General features: G+C 44.2%; 1 protein-coding gene across 1 annotated transcript in view; it reads left to right on the top strand.

The window, feature by feature from the left end:
- CSMD1 (CUB and Sushi multiple domains 1) overlaps positions 1-21806 on the top strand; it is a 1699370-nt gene that overhangs the window by 663327 nt on the left and 1014237 nt on the right. The gene's annotated exons all lie outside the window — the stretch shown is intronic.

The raw sequence follows: 21806 nt of genomic DNA, 5'->3' as shown, positions 1-21806 counted from the left end.
CTCCTTCCTCTCGGGTATTATAATATCTGTGCATTTCCACAGAAACCTTCTCCAAACTTACTTTCTTAATGGCTGAGACACTCTAATGGCAGAAAGTTTGAAGTACGTAGAAAAGCTAGAGGAGAGCCTTCTAAAATCAGTATCTGAGATCTGCTCCAGTCCTTATCTACACAGGAGCCCATACTCCCTGTCACAACAGTGTTAACGTCTAAGAGGAAAAGAAAAAGAACTGTGGAGAATGCTACGTTTTCCATATGAATGTCATCGCCTCTCCTATTGAAATGCACGACATTGTTCTTGGGGCTGGAACACTGTAGATGAGGGATAGCGTTTTCCAACTGTGGGCTTAAGCACCAGTCCGCAGAACAATGTGCTTTAACAAACCTAGCGCGACAGGCCCATGGGCTTTGATCTGCAGGTGCGGCCAGGCACCCTTTCCTTCTCTTCCTGTTTCCTTCTTTCTCATGAATAACCAAATCAGGCCCGACTACAGAAAACTTCAGAGAATTCTCCGTGAAATTCAGCATCCTGCCTCTCCTTCCACCCTCACCCGGGAATGTGCCCCCTAAAGAAACAGAAAGAAAGAAGCAGGAATGCGAGGGTGTTCATGTCTGAGATTTCAGAGCCCCTGGTTTTCAGGGCAGCCCCCGCCTCACACTGGGCTTTCTGTCTGGGCGCAAGCAATGGGTGAAGGCAGCCTTGTCGCTCCGAAATGCTACCGATGTGATGTGATAGCACCCCTCCAAGTCGTATGTCACAGCTTCTGAACTCAGGACATGCTTTTCAGCAGCGTCTCCTTCAGTTGTGAGTGGGAATTGCAAGTATGAAAGTGAGGCTTTCTGACTGAGTACCCTTCTCTCATTCCCCATCAGACTTAAACCTGATTAGAACCACGGCAGCCATCCAGACTCCCCCTTTGGAATGGGGAAAACCCAAGTCAGTTATTCCTTGGAGAGAGTGTATTATTAAGAAAACAAACATTTCTCAGTGCAATCAGGTTTTGAAGTGGCGCAGAGGAGATATAAATTCGGAGATTAAAATAACAATCAGAGGCTAAAGTGGAAATCTTGAAAGGATCAGAAGCATGGATAAGAGTATGAAAATAATTTCACCCCTCCCTTTCGTCTTCTTCTAAGACTTCACAGCATCAGGCCACAATATGGTTTCATGCCAAGGCCGTCTGTGGATGGGTTTGTTAGGAAGTCTTTAGCCACTAAATGAAAATAAAAACAAGAAAAACTTATTATTTTAACATGGATAACTTCCAAATCACCAAGCAGATCTAAACATTTAGAAGGAAGAAAGGAAGGAAAGAAGGAAGAAGGGAGGAATACATACATTTTGTGCATTATTTCCAGAAATTTGAGTAGAACACAGATATTTGGGGGTCACGTTTGAGTCTTTGTCAAATGTTTTCACAGATGTGCTGGGTACTTTCCTGGGACAGCAGTTCTATTACATGGACCCCTGTCTGTTTGGGCTGTGTCTCTGGACGGGTCTGCCAGGGTTATTTCCTTTTGCTACGATCCATCATTACAGAGCCCATTCCTAAGACTGGCCTTGCAACGCCCACCTGCAAACACTGGCTCATAAGGCTGCTTACCTGAGAGGTCTGCAGGGAGGAAGGGAGCTGACTCCACACTGCGGGGAGCTGTGTGCAAATCCAATATAATAACAGTCCACACGATGTCAGGCTGACTCAGCCTCCAACACAAATACAGACCTTTCTTCTGGTTTCACTTAGGTGAAGGGGAGAGAGAGAGAGGGAGAGAGAGAGAGAGAGAGAGAGAGAGAGAGAGAGAGAGAGAGAGAGAGAGAAGAGCAAGCTGACACCAGGGAGTTCACTGTTTGAACATCCATCACCTGTGGGGTAGTGTTCGTAACAACTCTGTAAGATAGATGTGATGCCTTCTCTCATGGAGAGAGCCAGTCTGCAATGCCAGATGATTTACGGAGGTCAAGTGGGAAATTGGACCCATCATTCTGAGTCTCACACTCTTTTTGCAACATCACTGCCACTGGTGACAAATGGCGTCGCCCAGTCAGGTGGGAATCTTCTCAGAGAAGGGGACAGTGCATTTGACAAAGATGGCAGTGCCCAGGTCATGTGTGCTTGGAACATGTCACTTACAAACATGGTGGTGCATTTTCTTAGTGCTCTTCTCTAGGTATGGTCCTATGATGTTGAGTTTAGGAGAGACCTTAACAAAAACGGCTTTGCTGTTTTTTTGTTTTTCTTCAGATAACATTAGATAACCACTGGTGCACGGACGTGTGTGTAATGGAAGCAGAGTGCCTTGTAGTGATGTTGAAAATTAAACAACCTAGTGAGTGTGACTGCTAGAAAACTGAAGACTTGAAGAGTCATGGAATATAATACTAAATTATGTGGTGGCTTAAGTAATGCCATTAATGAAAATATAATATGTTCTTGCTAAATACAAACAAAACAATGACAATGCAAAAACTGCTCAAGTGACAGGCAGAATTAAGTAAAATTTTTAAAACGATGGAATTCATTTCAATGGCTCTCTGCTTTTATTTCTATATTCACAGAGTCATTAAGGGTCTGGAGAAGCCACTGACTTTTCTCCATGAAACGTCCTTCTGTTTAAGGAGAAAATCGTGAGGTATTTGGAAATTATAGATTTGGGGACTTAAAAGCATCTTGGGACATACCTCTCATGGATGTAAAAAACCTGCTTTGTAATACAGACTCCATTATCCAGCATAATTGAGAAAATAGTCTAATTAATCATATGTGTAAAAAGTGCCCGAGTGATGATATCCCTTTGAGAATATTCGCAGTTTAATTTTAGTCATCATGTGTTAGGAGGTAATTAAATAAAGATTTTAAGTCATAGATGTCAATGTGGAGAAGACATCAGACTGTGTGCACAATCTTTTATTTTGAGCTGTCTGAACTTGGGTAGTTCACCGGAATTTACTGCACTTGACTTTCAATGGTGGAATGTTATATAGGGCTGGTAGCATGGCTGGAAGCGTTGCCTGTATTAATAAATATAAACCACGTGTGTAGCAACCAAAACATCTATTAAAATTAGGAGGAACTCCTGAATCTTACAGTCATTTGGTGAAGAGTATGAACTCAAAATATCCAGCATTATAATTTCCACTCACTGTCGTAGATGCTGCAGCTGATTTCTAAAAGGGGGAGGGGTCTCTACTTTCATGACATTTATAGTCTAATAGACGAAGTTGGCTTACACACACATGCGAATGGTGCTCTAATGTCGACCATGTTAGAACATAAGGGAACGATATGACTATATTATGGACTTCAGTGTTATTATAAGGTAGATTTGCAGAATTTTAAAGTTCCTTGTTATTAAAGTGTAAGATATTCATTCAGTCAACACTATTATTTATTGAATGTCACCATAAGCCATGCTGTTTCCCCTGCTAAGTATAGAATACAGAGCAAAGTCCCTGCACTCTTGAAATTTACACGCTTTTGAGGAAAGAAAGGAAGGAATGAGGGACTAAACACTTATTGGACCTACTGCCATGATAACTGTGTAGAATCACAGTAGCGGAGTGGGGGCTGGGTGCAGCCTAGGGGAGTGTGTTGCATTCTGGGTCAGATGGTGAGAACAGAGCCCCCTAGGATGGCAGCATGGAAGGAGAGGAGGGAGGTGAGCGAGAGAAAGGGCTGCAGGGGAAGGTGTGGGGAGGGGGCTTCCAGGCAGAGGGCTGAGGATGGGAGAGTGTTTGCAAGTGTGAGGTCACAAGGAGGAAGGGAGAGAGGGAGAGAGGGAGGAAAGCAGGAAGGAAGGGGAGAAAGAGGGAAAGAAAGCTGGAGTGAAGAGCTGACAGGAGGGCAGAGAGATTTTTTCCGTGATGTGTGCTTGTTGACAACTGAGGCTTTTACTCTAAATGAGGTGTAGGTGGCTCTGAGTGGACGTGCGTAAGAGCGCCGCTGGCTGCTGCTGTGGCTGGACTGGCCCTGGTGGTCCTGATTGTGACATCAAGGCACCCTTGGCAGTAGCGGCCAGGAAACTGAGACCGACAGGCTTCCTAGGCATAGACCTGGGGTAACACAGCACACCTGGAGCTGCTCGGCCCGGTTTGGGGGAGACGTGAGCTCCAGCCAAGGCGCTGCTTCTACTGGGGTCGAGCGTGGGACCTAGGGTTTCGCTGGCTTGCTCTTTATTGCTGAATGTAAAACATAAGAACAGGAATGTTAAACACAGGAAGAAAAAAAACAAGCTGCCCCAATGGTCAGTTATTGAAACCAACCAAGCTCTGTAAAGAGATGGCGCCTCGGGGTGGCTGCCTGAGCTCCTGAGGTAGGTCTCTGGCTGGCACTGTGTGAGGAGAGACAGCTGGCTCTCAAGTGGGAGCCTGGGCCACCAAGAGGCAGTCAGGTGCTTGCATTACAGCAAAGAAAACCCCGCTGTCGGGCTCACAGGGCAGCAGCCAGGAGAAGTCGGGCAGGCGCCAGTGCACAAGTCTGGGTTTCCTGGAGCGGTCTGAATGCCAGAGCCATCAGCGTATACATAGGGAGGACAGGGTCACTTCAGGAAGTGCCCAGAGTGGAAGGCGTCCAAGGACTGACTCCTGGAGGGACCAGGAGGATGAAAAGAAAAGCAGCAAATGACACTGAAAAGGAGCCGCCGTTGGCTTATGGAAGAACCTGAAGAGGGGGTTGATTAGAAGATAAGAGAAGAAAGCCGTGTAAGAAGGAAGTGGTCACCTGCATCCAGTGCTGCTTATAAGTCGAGGATGGGAGCTCTTCAGTTAGACTTCGTAACTCGTCAGCGACTGTCAACTGTGACAAGAACAGTTTAGAGGTGTGACGCTGAAAACACTTGCAATTGCCATGGAATTACATATAAAATGCATAGATAATTATATATGGTGGATTGATGGATGGGGAGTGAATGGTGGATGCGTACATGGATAGATGAATGGGTAGATGGATGAATGGACACATAATCACACTTTTCTACACACACAACATCCTAGCACTAAAAGCATAATCAATACATTATAAAAATGTCTACTAATTTAAATATAGATTACAAAATTGAGCATGAAAATGTAACTGAATATAATTTAGTTGAATTAAAAAATCTCAACTAGTTCTCAGGTTCCTCCAGGAGTTTTCATGAAATCATTATTCCTTGCTCATGCCAGAACACGGTGATCTTCCTTCTGCTCTAATCTGTGTGGTTCTCAGGGGGCTCTAATATCTGAGGTCATCATGAGGGTTCAATAGACATCACGCAGTGTCACCTCCTAGCACTGCCAACATGCTCGGCTTCTGCCACTGCCCTGCTCTGCCCGACCCCGGGGTTGCCAGTGAGGCTGCAGCTGGCCAGACCTCAGTGGGCCACCTCTGTACTGGGCTCCCCAGAGCTCCCAGGGCAAGGCTGCTTCCTCTACTGAAGAACAAAATCCCTCTCCATGACCTTTGTTTCACCCTGCAATCTGTGGGACTAAAAACAGTGCTGCCTTATGCTTCTGATATATTTGGAGACTGTATTGAAACAGCTTTGAACTCATAGCTTTGACCCAAGTGGTTCAGTCTGTGAGCACCATTTTCCATTACGAACACCAGTCACCCAGGCAAAATGCCATTTAAAAAAGGTATTCATCCCTTGAGTCCCTTAAATGCCAACAGTACTGCATTTCCTTTCTCTCTGTTCCTTTCTCCCCTAAGTCACACTCCCCACAGCGTCCCACTGACCAGCCAGCTCTGTCCCAGCTCCCTCTCAATCCCACAGAGACGCTCCCCTAAGCGGTGACACGCTGCCCTCCCGGTTCTCATTCAGTTAATCATTGTGTGGATTTACTTCATTAAGTCTTCCTGTGTCAGGGGGCCAGAACCCCCCAGAAACTTTTATTTTCTGTCCCAAATGAAAAAACATGAAGGATTGACTGAGGAGAGACAGGTTCCCACGTGGAAGAGAAGAGAGGGCGTGAGGGGTGGGAGCGGGGCAGAGCTAACTGGACAAGCCTAGAGAGTCCGGAAGGCCAGCTGAGGGCGGTCATGAGCCACCACGCCGTCTTGCACGGCCACGTTGTGAATGCAGGTAATGGTTTTTATCTGGTCACCGGGCTCGCCCAGTTTGCCTTGAACTTCCCTCAGCACCATGAGGATGGCAGAGACAGCCTGCATGGCCGTTCAGCCTGCGTTCCTGATGGGATCAACCCAAGGGCTAAACCACTCTTCTGGGGCTGACTTCCTCCCAAGAAAGGACATCAGGCCCCTGTAAGTAATTGTATGCCTGTATGTCACACAGTTGTTGGGTGAATCCAGACTCATCCTGCCTTCAGGGGTGATGATACCATCTCTACCCTGTCAGATTAAGAACGCGCTTTCCCAAACCAGCGTAAAACTTTTAAGCTCCCAAAAAAACAAAATCTTTAAGTCCAGTAGTTCTTTTTATCTGCAAATTAGAGTCAGGCTAAAATTACATGGGCAAGGATACTGCTTTTAACATCTCAACTTATCTGTTAGCACTGAAAGAACACACATTTTCTAATTCGTTATTTTATCACCCATTAATGCCTAGTGCCATGTTAGTACTAGACACTTAGAAAATGTCAAAGGGATATATTTTATGATTTCCATAGTTATAGTGTTATCTCTTTAATGAAGCAATTGATGGTGCAAGAGATGGATGCAGAAAAACACAACCCTTATTATGAGTTATTTGTTTTTATTTTATAGGATCAGTGATAAAGCAGAGTATGTTGACTCATTGTAGGTTTTGTTAATGCAATGCAATGTGAAATGTCTGGATTACAAATATTGGTACCCTCTGATGTGTTTGTATGCTGATTTAATTCTGTGTGTTTTTATTTCTGCATCTTTTTAGAAAGGATAGGGATTATATATGTAAAATGCTATGCCTTGAGAGAGAAATATATTTTTATTTATTTATTTATTAGCTGAGCCATCCTGCCACCTTTTGGCAGCTCAGCAGCTGTTCAGCTCGGGCCGGGCATCAAACCCCTGTTGCTCAGAGCTCACACTCTTGAGCAAGCTCTTAACCAACTGAGCCACTCGGCCGGCCCCTGAAATATCTTTTTAAAACACAGTAGTTAGTGGACTCATATTCTCTTTTGAATGTTGGTGACTGTTTTATTCAAATACTTATCTATGTTTAAAGGTGTTAATTCACTGTTGTTATTTTGTTGTTGTTGTTTTTGGGTTTTGGGGAGACTCCTGGGATGGGAAGTGAGCTGTGAAATTATCCCCCTTATATTGGTAAGAGTAGGACATGAAGTGATAGAAAAACAGTGTGTGTGTGTGTGTGTGTGTGTGTGTGTGTGTGTGTGTGTCCTTTAGCTCTGACTCTGGATTATCTGAGCAGGTAGAAAATAAATATCCATGGGCAAATTTATTTTAACATGTCTCTGGAGCTTCAACCCATTAAATAATTCAATGTGATTGTGAATGAACTCCTCCAAGCAGAGATTCCTCCACTGGGCAGACAGTTATGGTTTTTATCGGAAACACCAGCATATGCTCAGGTGGGCTTTTGTTTGGGCTCCTCGGATCCCGCCGCACACAAACCAAGATTGACCTGGTTACAGCTTAATTCCACTAGGAACGGGTCAGGCGCCCACCTGTTCAGTGAAAACCTTGTACTGAGAAACTGCCATCTTGTGGCAGCTTGTCATGCTGACGGTCTTCCCCTGTGGCACCTTTTCCTACGATATGGCCACTTTCCTCTTTTTAACTTATCTGATAACACACAACAGAAAGGAAAATGTATGAAGACTATTTTCCGTGATGTGATTTATTGGTGATCTTATCAGTCACAGAGTGTAGGCTAAAACAGAGACCAAAAGAAATTAGTAACAATGGGACGAGTCAATGTGTCAATTTAAATTTTATATAGATTTCAAGCATTTTGTATTTTTTCATTATTTTTAAACAAATACTAATCACAATAAAATGTGGAAACAGCTTTATCCAGAAACTTGAAAATTATAAATTTATAAGTAATATGATGTATATTAAGTTACATCTTCTCAGTCGAATTTGAAAATATAATTAATGCTTCTCTGTTGATGATTCAGAAAAATGTTTAAAGCATGATTAAATAATGACTAGTTCCTATTTCAGGGACAGGATGGTTTGCCTTTATTGCTCCTCTCGCATCACCTCACTCACTTTCTGGTGGCATATCCACCAACACTGCAGGTCGCTACCCAAGAGTTTCCCAAGAACAAATGCTGTGAGCAGAGGGAAGGGTAGGGTGTGAAGTCCAACAGATAGACACTCCTACAACTGGGAACACCAATCGCACACATTTCAACATTGCAGGGAGTTGAGAGTGTGATGGGATGACCTTTGTGGTCGGATGCACAGGCAGCTAGGGAAAGAAGACACTCTGTTAGTAATTCAGCCCCTTGCACTGGAAATTGGGCAGTTGTATCTGGTTCTGTCTCTGCTCCCCATGGCTGAGGATCAGCCTGAAGTGTGACAGCCTTTCAAGTTGGTGGAGTTACTGAAGTACCCGGAGGCCGTTTTCTCCGTGGGACCAGAGCATGGTGGTGTGCATGCAGCGTCCACTGGATGCAGACATGTGGTAAAAGGTCTTCCCCATTAGTCCTCAGCATGGGAGGGGCAAAAACTTTTTGAGATTTACTCGGTCAGTTTATTGAAAATCAACTTTCTGAGGTTGAATTGGCTTCAAGATGCATGTGAGTGTCTAACGACATAAATGTCCATCTAAACACGGGCAGAACGGTAATTTGTATGTTGATTATATTTACCATGATAATAACATGTACTTGGAGCCTGCTTGCTTTCGTGAGGGAGGCACTTTTGGTTAAAAGAATCTACTTGGGATTCTAATTTGGGTTGAAAGAATTTTACTAGAAAGGATGTCCAATCGTCTGTGTGATGTCACTGTCTGGGGCACAGATGTTAGTAGGTGTCGTGAGGGAAATAAAGAGTGTTCTGTAGGGATACACATTTGTGAAATAGCAGGGAGTCCTTTTAGGTTCCCGGCAGGACGTCAGAGATCTTTAAATGCACATTACTACCGTCACCAAGGCGAGAAGAGGCTGGGTTCACTGGATTTACTGGCCAAGGAGCCCTTAATTTGCATCCAACCTGGTCACTTTGCCAAAAGTGTTTTGTAGATCAAATCCAAGTTTCTCATTTTCCAGATAAGAAGAATGAGGACACTGGGACTTAAGTGACTTGTCAGGGAGCAGACACAGAATGGGGTTTGGGGTCCGCGTGCCCTGCCTCCTATCAGGCGTCTTTCCCGCACTCAGCCAGCAACACGTCACTGTGTTCGTGGATATTCACATGACACGGGTCCTGGCCAGCAGGTCAGGACTCCCGATGGTTATTAAGTAGCAGTTGTGTGGTGGACTGAGTGCCATGCGGTCGTTTTTGCACTCACCGTTGGCAGTGAGGCTGTGAGCTGGGTTTACAAGAGGCCTGTTTGGCACGTGCCCTCTCAGTAACCCTCTTCCCATTCACCGTCACAGCCGCCGAATTAACTTTCCTGACGGGTCACAGAGAGAAGTTTAAGCTGCTCTAAAGCAATTGTGTTTTTTCTGAGTTCCAGCCAATTTGTAGGTGGCTTTCAAGGTGAAAAAACATAGATGCCCAGGTCGTCCATCAATGCACAGAGACAAATGTCCAGGAGACAAAAACTTAGTCTGTGCTTATTCCTGGGATAGCGAGGTTACTGTTCTTGACTCACAGAAGCTCCTCCGGGTGGGGCAGTGGCCTCTTCACTCACCGCCCACAAATCACACACCACTGCCCATGTCCACGTCACGGGGGGCGGAGGGGACAGTGTGGGACCAGCTGTACAGTGATGAGAGTCCGATATGCTGAGCCTGCTCTAGTTCTTCATGTGTCTACTTATTTGCTTTCATTTAACTTCTACTTCTGAAAGCCCAAATTATAGGAAGGAAGGAAGGAAGGAAGGAAGGAAGGAAGGAAGGAAGGAAGGAAGGAAGGAAGGAAGGAAGGAAGGGAGGGGCCATTTTAGGACTTGGATCATAAACCATTTGCGTGACTCTGACTTGTCCCTGGTTGTGTGTCTGTGTCTATAGAGAAGAAAGAAAGGCATGTCCTCATGGGATTACCAGTGACAGCCTAGCAAAAACACTGTGCCAGTCCAACCAGCCCGTCACTGTGGGGCTGACCCAGTGGACTGAATCATAACCTTCCTTGGGGCAGAAAGCGTGTCTTGATCATCTTTCATCAGCTACAGAACTTCACACAACGACACATCAGTCCAATTGATGAATCCGGCGTTTGCTGTCACAGTTATTAAGAATTAAAAACGGCAGTCTTTTGGATTTACCATCAAGCACTGAGCAAACAGGTGTTAAATAATAGCCCTTAATATCTGTCTACGTTTCTATGAGTTTTATGTTTTCTTGATTATAGCAACGTGATTTATTTATTTTTTGAGAAATTATTATGGGCCAGGCACTGCACAAAGCCCAGTGACCCATTACCCAGGATAAGACTGGTTTCCCCTAATAGTGAAAGAGCGATACTGAGGTGCCGTCTTGCTCTGCTTGAGCCGCTATAACAGATGACAGAGACGAGGTGGCTATAAATAACAGAAATGCACTTCTCATGGGTCTGGAGGCTGGAAGTCCACGCTCTGAGCCCCGGCAGTTCCTGTGTGTCTGGGGAGGATTTTCTTCCTGGTGCACAGACACTGTCTTCTCCCTGTGTCCTCACATAGTGGCAGGGGGCTCTGCGGGGTCGCTATTCTAAGGGCAGTGATTCCTTGTGATATAATCCAAGGCCCCACCACCCAATACCATGAACCTTGTGGGCTAGGGATTCAGCATATGGATTTTTGGGGTGCACAAACACTCAGTCCATAGCACATGTCTCCCCCAAGTTTTACACATTGTTTAGAAGTTAAAACAATGCACGTGAACATTGTAACTGGGCAGAGATGGAGTATGCCAGCCCACCATTACTTTGTATGTCATGACAGGAGCCCAGTGAGGTAGCAGGGTTTGTGGGTCTAGACTGGGAGGCCATGATGGTGTTAGATGTCTGTGCAGACTGTCCTCCGTGGGCCTCTGTTTAGTGGCTGGTTGGCCTTTCTCAGACCGATGGCTTTTCAGATGGACCAGTGGGCGATCCTTAGATGTTAGCTCATGTTGAAGAGAGAAAGGGAACCCAAACGCGAGTGGCATCTGTGTGGGGACAGGCTGTAGCATGGACAACCTGGCCGTGGGCGGATGTGCGAGGCAGTGTCACTTCATGTCCCTTGTGTCTGCATTTCTAGACAGGTTCTCTGAGCTGGTGAATTGCCTTGGAAAAGGATTCTCTCCTATTCATCCTGGGCGAGGTAAGACTTCCCTTCTCATAGCCAGTAGGCAGAGGACGCTGAAAGTCTCACCATTCAGAGTGTACACTTCTCCCTTTTCTCTGTCCTTGAGGAGATGGGCTTTGTTATGCCTTTAAAGTGTTTTGTGAGCAAGAAATGATAAGGACAGGAGTGTATTGAATATGAACTGTCTAACTGAAAAGGCTCAGGTTTTGATAAATTCTATTTTATGCATGTTGGACTTGAAATATTTATGGGGCATAATAAACAAAGACAGGCAGGGCATTTGGGATCAAGGACCGAGCTTCTGTGATGTCACTGTGCTCTGTAAGGGTCTCTGAGTTACGTCCCTTGCTCCTTCAGGAGGATTCAGTCATCTGGCCACCCCAGGCCTCCTCCGTGGCAGCCTGTCCCCAGAAGCGTGTGACTTGAGCTACTGTGATGCACAGGAGCTTGTCTGGTGGCCATTGGGCTCAGTCATGCTGCTTGAGTTAGAAACGCATGTGCTGCTCTAAAAAATGTTGAACACTTGTTTGCTTCCCTGGGATTCAGTCTTGGACCTTCTTCCTTGTTATCCCGAGCTCCGTTCTTCCTCCAGTTTTCATTTATCCCCATGTCTCTCCCTTGCTCTGCATTTGGGTGTTGAACAGATGTCTCCTGGGTGGCCTTGTACCCATGTATTCTCCAACCTGTTCCCCTGTCAGACTTTCTCATCCCAGTAAATGAGTTGTGCAAACCAGACACCTGGGAACCATTCGCGATTTCTTTCTTTCCGTCAGACCTGTCGGTTCTATCTCCAGAATAAACCCGATCCTTCCACTTCATGCCATGTCCTATTATGCTAGGAAAAAACACCATTGTTTCTCACAAAACTGAAATGGCTTACTAACTTTTCTCTGTGTTTCCATTTTCGCAGTAGTATTAGGCATTCTTCACACAAAGGGATGTTTTTAAAATATGCATTAGATCTTGTCACTTTTCTGTTCTTTAAAGGCTTCCCATTGACTTTTAATAACCCTAACTATGTACCACAGACAAAAGACCCTGTGAGCTTGGCCCCAGGACACCTCCCTTTGTCACAGTGCTCAGTGCTGACCCTCGGACACAGTCAACTTCAGGCCTGAGAGCCTGAAGGCTCCCTCTGCATGAAGGGTCCCCACTTCTTGCGTTTTCACATGGCGACCTCCTTCTCATCTTTTAAGTCTCTGAAAATAGAATCTTTCCAGGACATCCTGCACTGTCCTCCTAACCTAGCCTGTTAGTAACACTCTCCTTCATTTTGCCGCCCTATCATGTGAACAGGGCATTTATTTCATGTTTTGTTTTTCAGAATAAAAGTAGCTGATGTGGTTGTCAATAAATATTTGACAATAAATGAATAAATTAATGAAGAGATGATGACTATCTGGTGACACTGAGAATATTAGATTAACCTCAGGAAAAGGAGTCGCCTGAAGCAATGACTAGTAAACCCCTGCCCGTGGGCCGTGCTTTTCTCTGTGTGACCTGACTCTGCAGGAATGAATGGCACATTGCTGCAAGTTGTGTTGTGTTTGGTGGCTTGGAGCCAGCCATGGAAAGTGAGAGCAGTATTTTTAATTTGTATTTTTAAACAGTCATGAGTGTTTCAGTCACATTTGCAGTGCTGATGAGAAATCCTGATAGAAATATCCAAGAGGCTGACAGATGTGTAGCTCTGGAGTTTAGGAAAGGGTATGAGTTAGGATCAAGAAATTGTTACTATAGTGGCTCTCCCGTTCATTCATTTGATATATCTTTATTGAGCACTTATTCTGTGCCAGGGACAGTGCCAAATTCTAGCTGAAGTCATGGGAGTGAATGGTATTACTAAGAAACATGTATGACACAAAAGAAAAAAAGAAGAGCAAAGTTGGAACTGGGAGAAATAATTGCCTTTTGCAAAGGAGTAACAAAACGGGAGGAGAATTAGCAAAAGAGAGTGAAGAGTTTTACAGCAAAGGGAATACCGTGAAATGCTGCAGAAAAGACACAGATCAACAAAGTCCCTGGATCTGACCATTTACCCTAGGTTTTAAAGAAATGGATAAAGCTATGGATTGGAGAACACACTTATAAATTATACCCATTTGATGGGAAATGACACAGTAAGGTATTATTTGAGAATAATTTTTAAATTAAATTTATTGGGGTGACAATGGTTAGTAAAATTACATAGGTTTCAAGTGTGCATTTCTATAATAGATCATGTATATATCACGTTGTGTGTTCACCACCCAGAGTCAGTTCTTCTGTCACCTTATATTTGATCCCTTTACCCACATCTACCACCCCTTCCCCCTTCCCCTCTGGTGACCACTGAACTGTTGTCTCTGTCTTTGTGGTTTTGTTTCTTCATTTGTTTGTCTTGTTCCTCTGTTGCTTTCAGTTTTATATCCCACATATGAGTGAGGTCACATGGTTCTCAACGTTTTCTGTTTGACTTATTTTGCTTAGCATAATAATCTCAAGATCCATCATGTTTGAAAATAAATGTGTGACAGCTGTGCATATGAATAACTTGAGTAGGTAACAGGCAATGTGGAAGCAATGAGCTGAGAGGATTAAGGTTCAGGTATCAAGTGGAAAGAGTAGATATTCAATTTTGGCTATGACAATAGAAAGAAAGTGGTGTATTAGGGAAACTCTTAGGAGGAATTATTGTCAGAGTACAAGGTTGACGCTGAGAAGAAAGAGGACAAATATGGGTAGTGTTATGTGACTGAATGCAGTACTAGATGACAACAGTAAGACTAGTGTTGGAAGTAGTTACCATCATTGTAACGGATGCTTTTATGTGAAAAGATATATATCCAATCATCCCCAAGCCTAAATCCCTAAATGTTCTATCCTATCAGTACCTACACTGTCACACATATAAAACAAGGTGTGTATAACTTTGTTTATTGATTGTAATGAAATGTTCAGTAAGTGTAGATATGGCTCTTATTACAGAGAACATAGTCAATTTTTCTTGATCAAAAAGAAACTCATTTATGAGTTAGAATATCAGTTTAGGGAAATAAAATATACATTACTCATTGGGAAGTGATGTTAAAAAATGGAAAGATTCAGGCTTTCATGGAAATTATAAAGCATTTCATGGAAAGCGTAAAAACTTGAGTATGATATACATGGGTCATTTTAGAATTGAGACAGAGGAAGCCCGAAGGAAATTATCGGAAATGACCAAACAAAATATAGAGGGTAGACATTCCGACTTAATTAATAGACTAAGAATTCAGTCTAAGAAAACTGAACTTGGTTGTGTTTCCATTTTCAAATGTAATTCAGAGAAATTGCTGTGCCGTTAAAGCAGTCATCACACAATGAAACGATTTCAGCAAAATACCGTGATGACTCATAGATGAGCCAGAGCCGGGAAGCCATCAATGAAGCACGTTTTGTTCTTGTTTTCTCTTCTGGGGTCATCTTCACCCAGCAGAGGAATCACCTGCCACCTTCGCGTTCTCCCCTGGCTACATTCCCTCATTTCTCTTCTTCTTCCTTCATATTGCGCCATTGCACTTAATTTTCCATTGTGGAGAAATTCCCATATGTTCTGTTTTGCATGGAATCTGAGTTGTGACAGTGGGACGTCCCATATGCTGTGGTCCCTCAGCCCCGTGATCTCACTCGGATTGTCCCTTGTCCCAGGAGACTGTGGAGCACGGGATTCATGAGCCCGCATTCTCTGAAACTTTAAATCCAGACCAGCAACTTAGCTCCGACAGTGTTTTGTGTTTGTTTGTGGCTTTGTTTTGTTTTTCTGATGAACCAAGCTGAGTCAGCTGTTTCATGACTTTGGGTTGTGTCTTGCTCACTGGGATGTCAACCTCCTATCTTCTCCCCAAAGTGTCCCCTTCTGAGGGTCCTGAGAAGGGCACGGCAGCCTGCCTTCCCCTCGCCGCCCTGCCCCCACTGCCCTGTCTCTGCCTTCCATGCCGGGACACATGCTGCGGTGTCTCCCCTACCTGTGCTTGGCTGTGTGTGACCATGGAACGCATGCCTTCATGCCTTCCTTGGAGAAGCTGCCACACTGTGTTAGCGTTACATGTTATGGATGTCACTTCCTCTGTCACATGCCGTGTTCCTTAAGATCAGGGGGATATCACTGATCTTCAGAGCCCAGGGCAGGGCCTGGCACGTAACACGGGCTCAGTATTGGCATGAACACACAGTGTTCAAAGTCTTTTGCAAATTCTAATCCCCGTCTCCACGTAGATATCTCTCTCTCCCTCAATCAGTAAAAAAGGCTAGTTTTTGTCACCCATACATTTTCACTTACAGGATTTTGGAAAGCATCCTGTACGTGTTTCTTCTCTTTCCTACAGAAATCTGGGCAGACCGGTACTCGGTGACACTGGGAGGTTAAGGTCTGTATTTCCTGTTGTGTAACAGAAACATGCCACTTCCTGGTTTAATGAGAGGCAGAATTCCACAGAGTCAATTCCAAGTAAAGCCATCTTTGCTACAGAGACTTTTCTGTGAGTAGCTTTGAAAAAGGGTTCCTTTGAGCCACAGGCTTTGAAAGAGGCCCAGCCGATGTGACTGGGCAGGGAAGGCAAGGGTGACAAGAGCTGCCAAACCCACATGCGTCCAAGACCCCAGACTGGTTTTTACTTTTAATTCCATTGGGCTTCTGCAAACAGTCTCCCCTGGAGGCTTTTCTTTTCTGTGAAGAGAATAATAATGTTAAAAGTAGTAAAAGCTTTTGAATCAGTTTCAGTCCCCCAGGATGACTGGGCTGGCAGGAAGAAGTGAACACTAGGTGGCTTTCACCTCACCCAGGGAAGCGCCGCACAGGATGGGACTCGGAGCTCTGCTGTGCATCTCTGCCCTCGGTGTGCAGTCGCTGCAGCGTGCACTTGGCCCATAGATTCTGTCAGCTGCAGGAGATCCGGAGCATGGATGGGTGACCTCGAGGGACTCTTGGTCCGGTGGAAGTTACAAATAAGCCAACCAATCCTTGCTATGCTGTAGATGTGCTCACACAGTGTTAAAAGTGGTGAGATCAAAGACGGCGTCAGTGGCCCCGCCACGCGTGAGGTGAATCTGGAAAGATGGAGGAAATGACCAGGCAAACGGGAGGCAGGGAGGAAACATTCCAGGCAGAGGAAAGAGCAGAGTGGACGAGCAGGAAGCAGAGTGACACGTCTGAAAAAGCTGCAAATGCCGGTGGGTGTGTTACACACACACACACACACACACACACACACACACACACACACACACAAAGAGACTATTCAAGAAATGCAGAGAGAGAGAGAAGGGAGGGCAGAGCCCCCATGCCAGGGACGACCATGTGAAACCCCTCCCTGTGGGACCCCAGTGTGTACACAGCTGTCCTAAGTTTAGAAAACTGACTCTATGTGGCCAAAGTGAGCGGCACTCGCTGAGTCCCAGTGCAGCCAAAGCCCGACACGAGACGCTGGCAGGCAGCAGTGCTGCCCGACTGGCCCCTGTTTCCTCCTCCCAAACCGTTTCCTCCAGCTTCTCTGATTTCTAACCTCACAGCATCAAGTGCACACACGCCAACCTTCCTCTAAGCCGCTCCTTGAACCGCTAGTCCTGAGAAGGAATAATAGGCGAGCCACCCAGAAAAAGAAAATGTTTCAAAGACAGTAACGGGGCTGTCACTCTGGAAGTCACAGAGTGTGTCAGCATTTAAATGACTAGGAGAAGCCTGTAGAAGAAAATCCATTTAATGCTGTTAAATATTTTTTCAATCCCAGCATAACCCAAACTTTTGTGAGTCCCAAACACTTATTTGCATAACCTGAATACATTTGGGGGGAAAGACAAGCCAACCGCCTGACCTATAATTAGCAGTCTGCTGTGGAGGACGTGCCCTCAGATCCTTTCTCAGTGCAGAATATTCAAGAAGCACTGACTCTTTCATGGCAGTAACGATTCTGGCATGTGCCTTCACGTAAATAAAGTATTCTCATTTTAGTGAAAGAGTTTCAAGAAAACTGTGCACAGCTAGATGCAGGATCTAAGAAGTCCATGGCAAAGTGGGGTGGAGGAGGGTCTTCTTGAAAGTTAAAGTCTGGGCTGTGACAGGAGGAAAACCAGTCCCTGAGAAAGGGTCTCACCTACAGGTGGCAGCTGGCCCGGCCCTGTGCTGCTGACACAGGGCCCCTGTTCACGCCTGATTGGGATGCACTGCGTCTCCTGAGATTGGCACCCTGAGAACTGAGGGCTATTCACATGTCAGGAATAGAAGCATTGTTGGCATTTCGCGGGCTCTGTGCCTTTCCCTGAGCCTGTTTGGAAGAGCTGCTTAAAAACGAAACAGAATTCCGCTTGACTTTCTCACTGATCAAGGCCGGGGAGGTCCTGTCCCCGCCTCTACAGGAAACGTTTTCCTTTGTGTTCATCACAGGCAGGCCTTAAAGAAAATAAGTTGTAAAACTTTAAAAAAATAACATTTTAAGAAAGTGCAGTTTAAGCCTGGTGGTTATAGTGTTTCTTGAAAATATGTTTTCATTTTATATGCTTCTATGAAGGTTATAGTACATTGGAAATGCATATCACATGTGTATAGCACACACAGATTAGTCAAAGTGTGATATGGATGTAGATATGAAGTTTCCTGGTGGTCTCTGTACACACTGACACATGCACATGCCTACACACATGGACTTACATGCATATACACACAGACACGATTCACAGACACATACAGGTATATAGACACATACACATGCACATATGAAAATGTCTGTTCAAAATTCTAGTAAGGTAAGACTTTCTTTACTTCTAAAATTCTTTAAAAATGCAAGCCTTATTTCCATGTTAGCCCACTCATTTAATCACCACATGTTGAGTTCTGTCATATGTAAGGGTATGTTAAATACACAACCAAATAAAGCAGTGAGGTCTAAGAAACAACAAAAATCGGAATGAAATTTAGGGACTAGATGCTGGACAATTTAGTAGGTCAGATATTTATTATTATTCTTTTTCCTGGGTGTCCATCAGTAATTATAGCATTAGAACTTTGTCCTTCCTCTCCAAATACCTTCTATAACAGTGTCCATTAAATATACCATAATCCCGTAGTCACCTGTTATTGTCTAAATAATAATTCATTTGGCAAATATTGAGGAACTGCATTTAGAATTTTCTGGAAGATGCATTAGCTGGTTTTAAGAGTTGTGTGCTTGAAAAATGTCATACTGATTTATCGATATATTAAAAATAAGTAAATAGTAAGAAAAACAATGAAAAAATAATAACTTGGATCATTCCAGGAGCAGGCAGTTAATTCATGGTCTCCAGTTTGTGGTATATGCCTACTGTCCCCCACCCACTCTTTCTTCAATTTACTCTTCCTTTAGGTCTTAGCTAGGTTGCCTCCCAGGTATCCTACATCCCAAACCCTTCCTTTACCCCACGGCCTGGCTTAGGTGATAAGCAGTGTGCCCGTATAATCCCTGTACTCCCCTCATAGAATAAAAGACCATGTAAGGCCTGCCTACTTAACATGTGTGCCCCCACTGACTCCAGGAGAGAAGAGACCAGTCCTGTGATTTTTCTACTTTTAGTAGAGCACCTAGTATAGCATTTGGTACATCGTAGATGCTAACTAAATAATCAATACAAAATCCTTTGGATATAGGCTTTTAAAATTTTATATAGAAATTGTTAGAGGATGGATTAACCTTTTGGCTTTTGAGTGAAGATATTTGTTGCCTATGGGTTGATAGGAAAACGTCTGAACTTGCAGAATAAAATACTTTGGATAAAGGCCTATGCTAGTGATTAAAAATAATCATGATGATAGCAGATGTGATGTGTGACACGAAGTGGATGCTGCTTATGGTTTTCAGTCTGCATCTGACTGTCATGCACAATCATTTTGTTCCAGGGGCATAATTTCTATATTAGGTTATTTACACAACTTACTATAATATAGTAATATATTTTTGTGTGTGAAATATTTTTTGATAAAATGATTAAATTCAATTGGAATACTATGGCAGGAGAACAAGAAAATGTGAAGGGAGAAAAGAAATTCCCAGAAAAGCTGAATTCACTCATTAAGCAAAGGGGGTAACAAAAATGGCCGTTGTGCCTTAAGATAGTGATGAGTAATTTAGCAGTACATTGTTTCCAGAGTAATATTTTGTGAACAAAAATCTGAATGTGGCACTATCATGCCTCAAAAGTGTCCATCCTCATTCGCTAGAGAAGAAAAAACAAAACAAAAGAAAACCCACTCCCACAAGATGGCTCCAAACTATGTATTCTAACGACACCCTGTGTGGCAGTGTTCCCCAGCCTGGCACATACTGTTCCAGCTGCCTGGAGTGACCTTTCCTCATCTGTCTTGTCCCTCTTTCTTTGATGAACAATACCCTGCACTAATGTCACCGCCTTGGAGAAGCTGTCACACTCAACTGACACCAGAGAGTTCAAAATGGCCTTTTCTGGACTCTTAGGCCATTTTGTGTCTCTAGCATTTCACGTGGAGCTCATCTGATCTTTAGCCCCAAATGCCAGGATGCACACTCCTTTATTTTTCCAGTCAGACGTGGTCGGCACCTGCCCTCCCCGTTAGCTGGCAGGACACCCATCTCCCCGTGACAGGCCTGCTACCCGCAGGCCTCAGTGAAGTCACACAGGAACCTGGACTCACGGCTCCACACACAGCCCATGTCTGTGTTCATCTCCGTTGCCAAGCAACCATCCTCCTTCAAGTTTCAAAATTCATTAAAAGCAGACAAAGCTGGCATTTGATTTTTCTTTCAAATTGCAAGAGGGGAGGCAACAGTGCTTTATTTCTAGACCCTGTGATATTGTTTCCATATTAACGCCACACCAAATTTTATTCAACAAGGTTTCTCATTCTAGTAGTTGGTCAGTCTGCAGACGTGTGCCCTGATGGAGGAGGGTTACCCCATGAGCCTGTCCTGCAGCTTTGAGATGGATTCAAGCATTTGGGCTCTAAACAAAGAGCTTGTTTTTTGCACCGCGTGCCTGGGAGACTTTCCAGAACCACCTGCGTGGAGCGTGAGGTTAGTGGGAGTGGTGCCGGGGGGCAGGCCCGATATGGCCTGCGTCTGTGCCTCGTGGCCTGAGACCCTCTGGTCCGTAGACAACATGTGCCCAGTGGTGAAGTGTGATGCACACTCCAACTCCGCGTCTCCCCATTGGGTTTCTATCCTAGTGAGAGATTCTCCAGGTGTTATTTTGAGGACTCGGATGGCCCGCTGGGTGAAGAATCTACACTTCCTCATTGTAGACATAGGAGAGCTGAAAGTGGCCTTAGATTCTTAAATCAGCGACTCCTTTTTCAAGAACTAGAAAAGGAACAGTGAGAGGTAACGGGGCTGAAGTCTCCCCTAGACCTTCGCCTGGTGGTAAAGGACAGAACACTGGTTGGGAATTAGGAGAAAAGGGTCTTGTTCCTGACTCAGCCTCCAAGTCTTCACCCTCAGCTTCCTACAGAATGAGAGGGCTGGACTGGGAAGGTGGTCCCCAAGGGCCAGTCTGTGATCTGGCCTGCGGCGATAGTCAGGTTTTCACTAGCTGGTGACAAATATAAGGTAAATGGGGTGAAAGTTTCACAACTTTTAATATGTGTGCGTGTTGGTATATAAAACTAAAGAATTCCTTGTGTTCTAAGATTTTTTTGTTCTCTTTTAATGAAACAATGGCAATAGCAGAGGGTATTATTGCTGCGATAACTGCTATCTCTTGTTTATGTCAGGCACTAATTTACTTTTTTGTGTTTTAGAAAAAAATTACGTTCTGTGAAATCCAAAATGTCTAGACTCCCTAACATAAATAAGCTTTAAGATTTCCTCCATCTCCCAGTCTTGAAAGGACAACATATGCCAAGTAAATCGTTGACCATTTTCTAGAAAACCATCTAAAGTTGTAACAGAAAAAGGAATACAGCTTTTATATCTTGATGAGATTCTCTATGTTAAAGTCTTTTAATTCATTGGAATTTTCCAGAAACTATTTGTAGATATGTGTGTTTGGATGGCTTAGGTAGAAATAAAGCTAGGCAGAGAGAGAGAGAGAGAAAGAGAGAGAGGAAGGGAGGAAGGAAGGAAGGGAGATGTAAATAGAGATAACTGGGTAACTGAAGGTTCCTGAACATAAGGACACACGTATACATTCTTTGAAAGCATGGCTTGTATTTTTCATTAGACAACACCCACTATTTCTTATAATTGAACATGATTTATGAAAGTCCCGTTATTACAACTGCACAAAATGCAGTTTTCAACTGCAATTTAAGAACAGATGATTTACTGCAAAAATCTCTCTAAAAATAGAGATATACTTTACTAAATAGTATATTGATGGTGTTGAGAGAATGTTCTCTGTAGATAAGATTTTGATTATAAAGTGAGCTAGGCTTTTTCACCCTGCGTCCCACTGAAAATTTATCATCTGAAGTCCAGAAGCGCACAGAAAAGTTTGAAGGAAGTAGTTTCTGAAGGAGATATAAGTGTG

Source organism: Hipposideros armiger, unplaced genomic scaffold, assembly GCF_001890085.2.
Source record: "Hipposideros armiger isolate ML-2016 unplaced genomic scaffold, ASM189008v1 scaffold_185, whole genome shotgun sequence".
Taxonomy (NCBI): Eukaryota; Metazoa; Chordata; class Mammalia; order Chiroptera; family Hipposideridae; genus Hipposideros; species Hipposideros armiger.
Note: the sequence above shows the minus strand (reverse complement) of the source record. Positions and strands in the feature narration are given on the sequence as shown.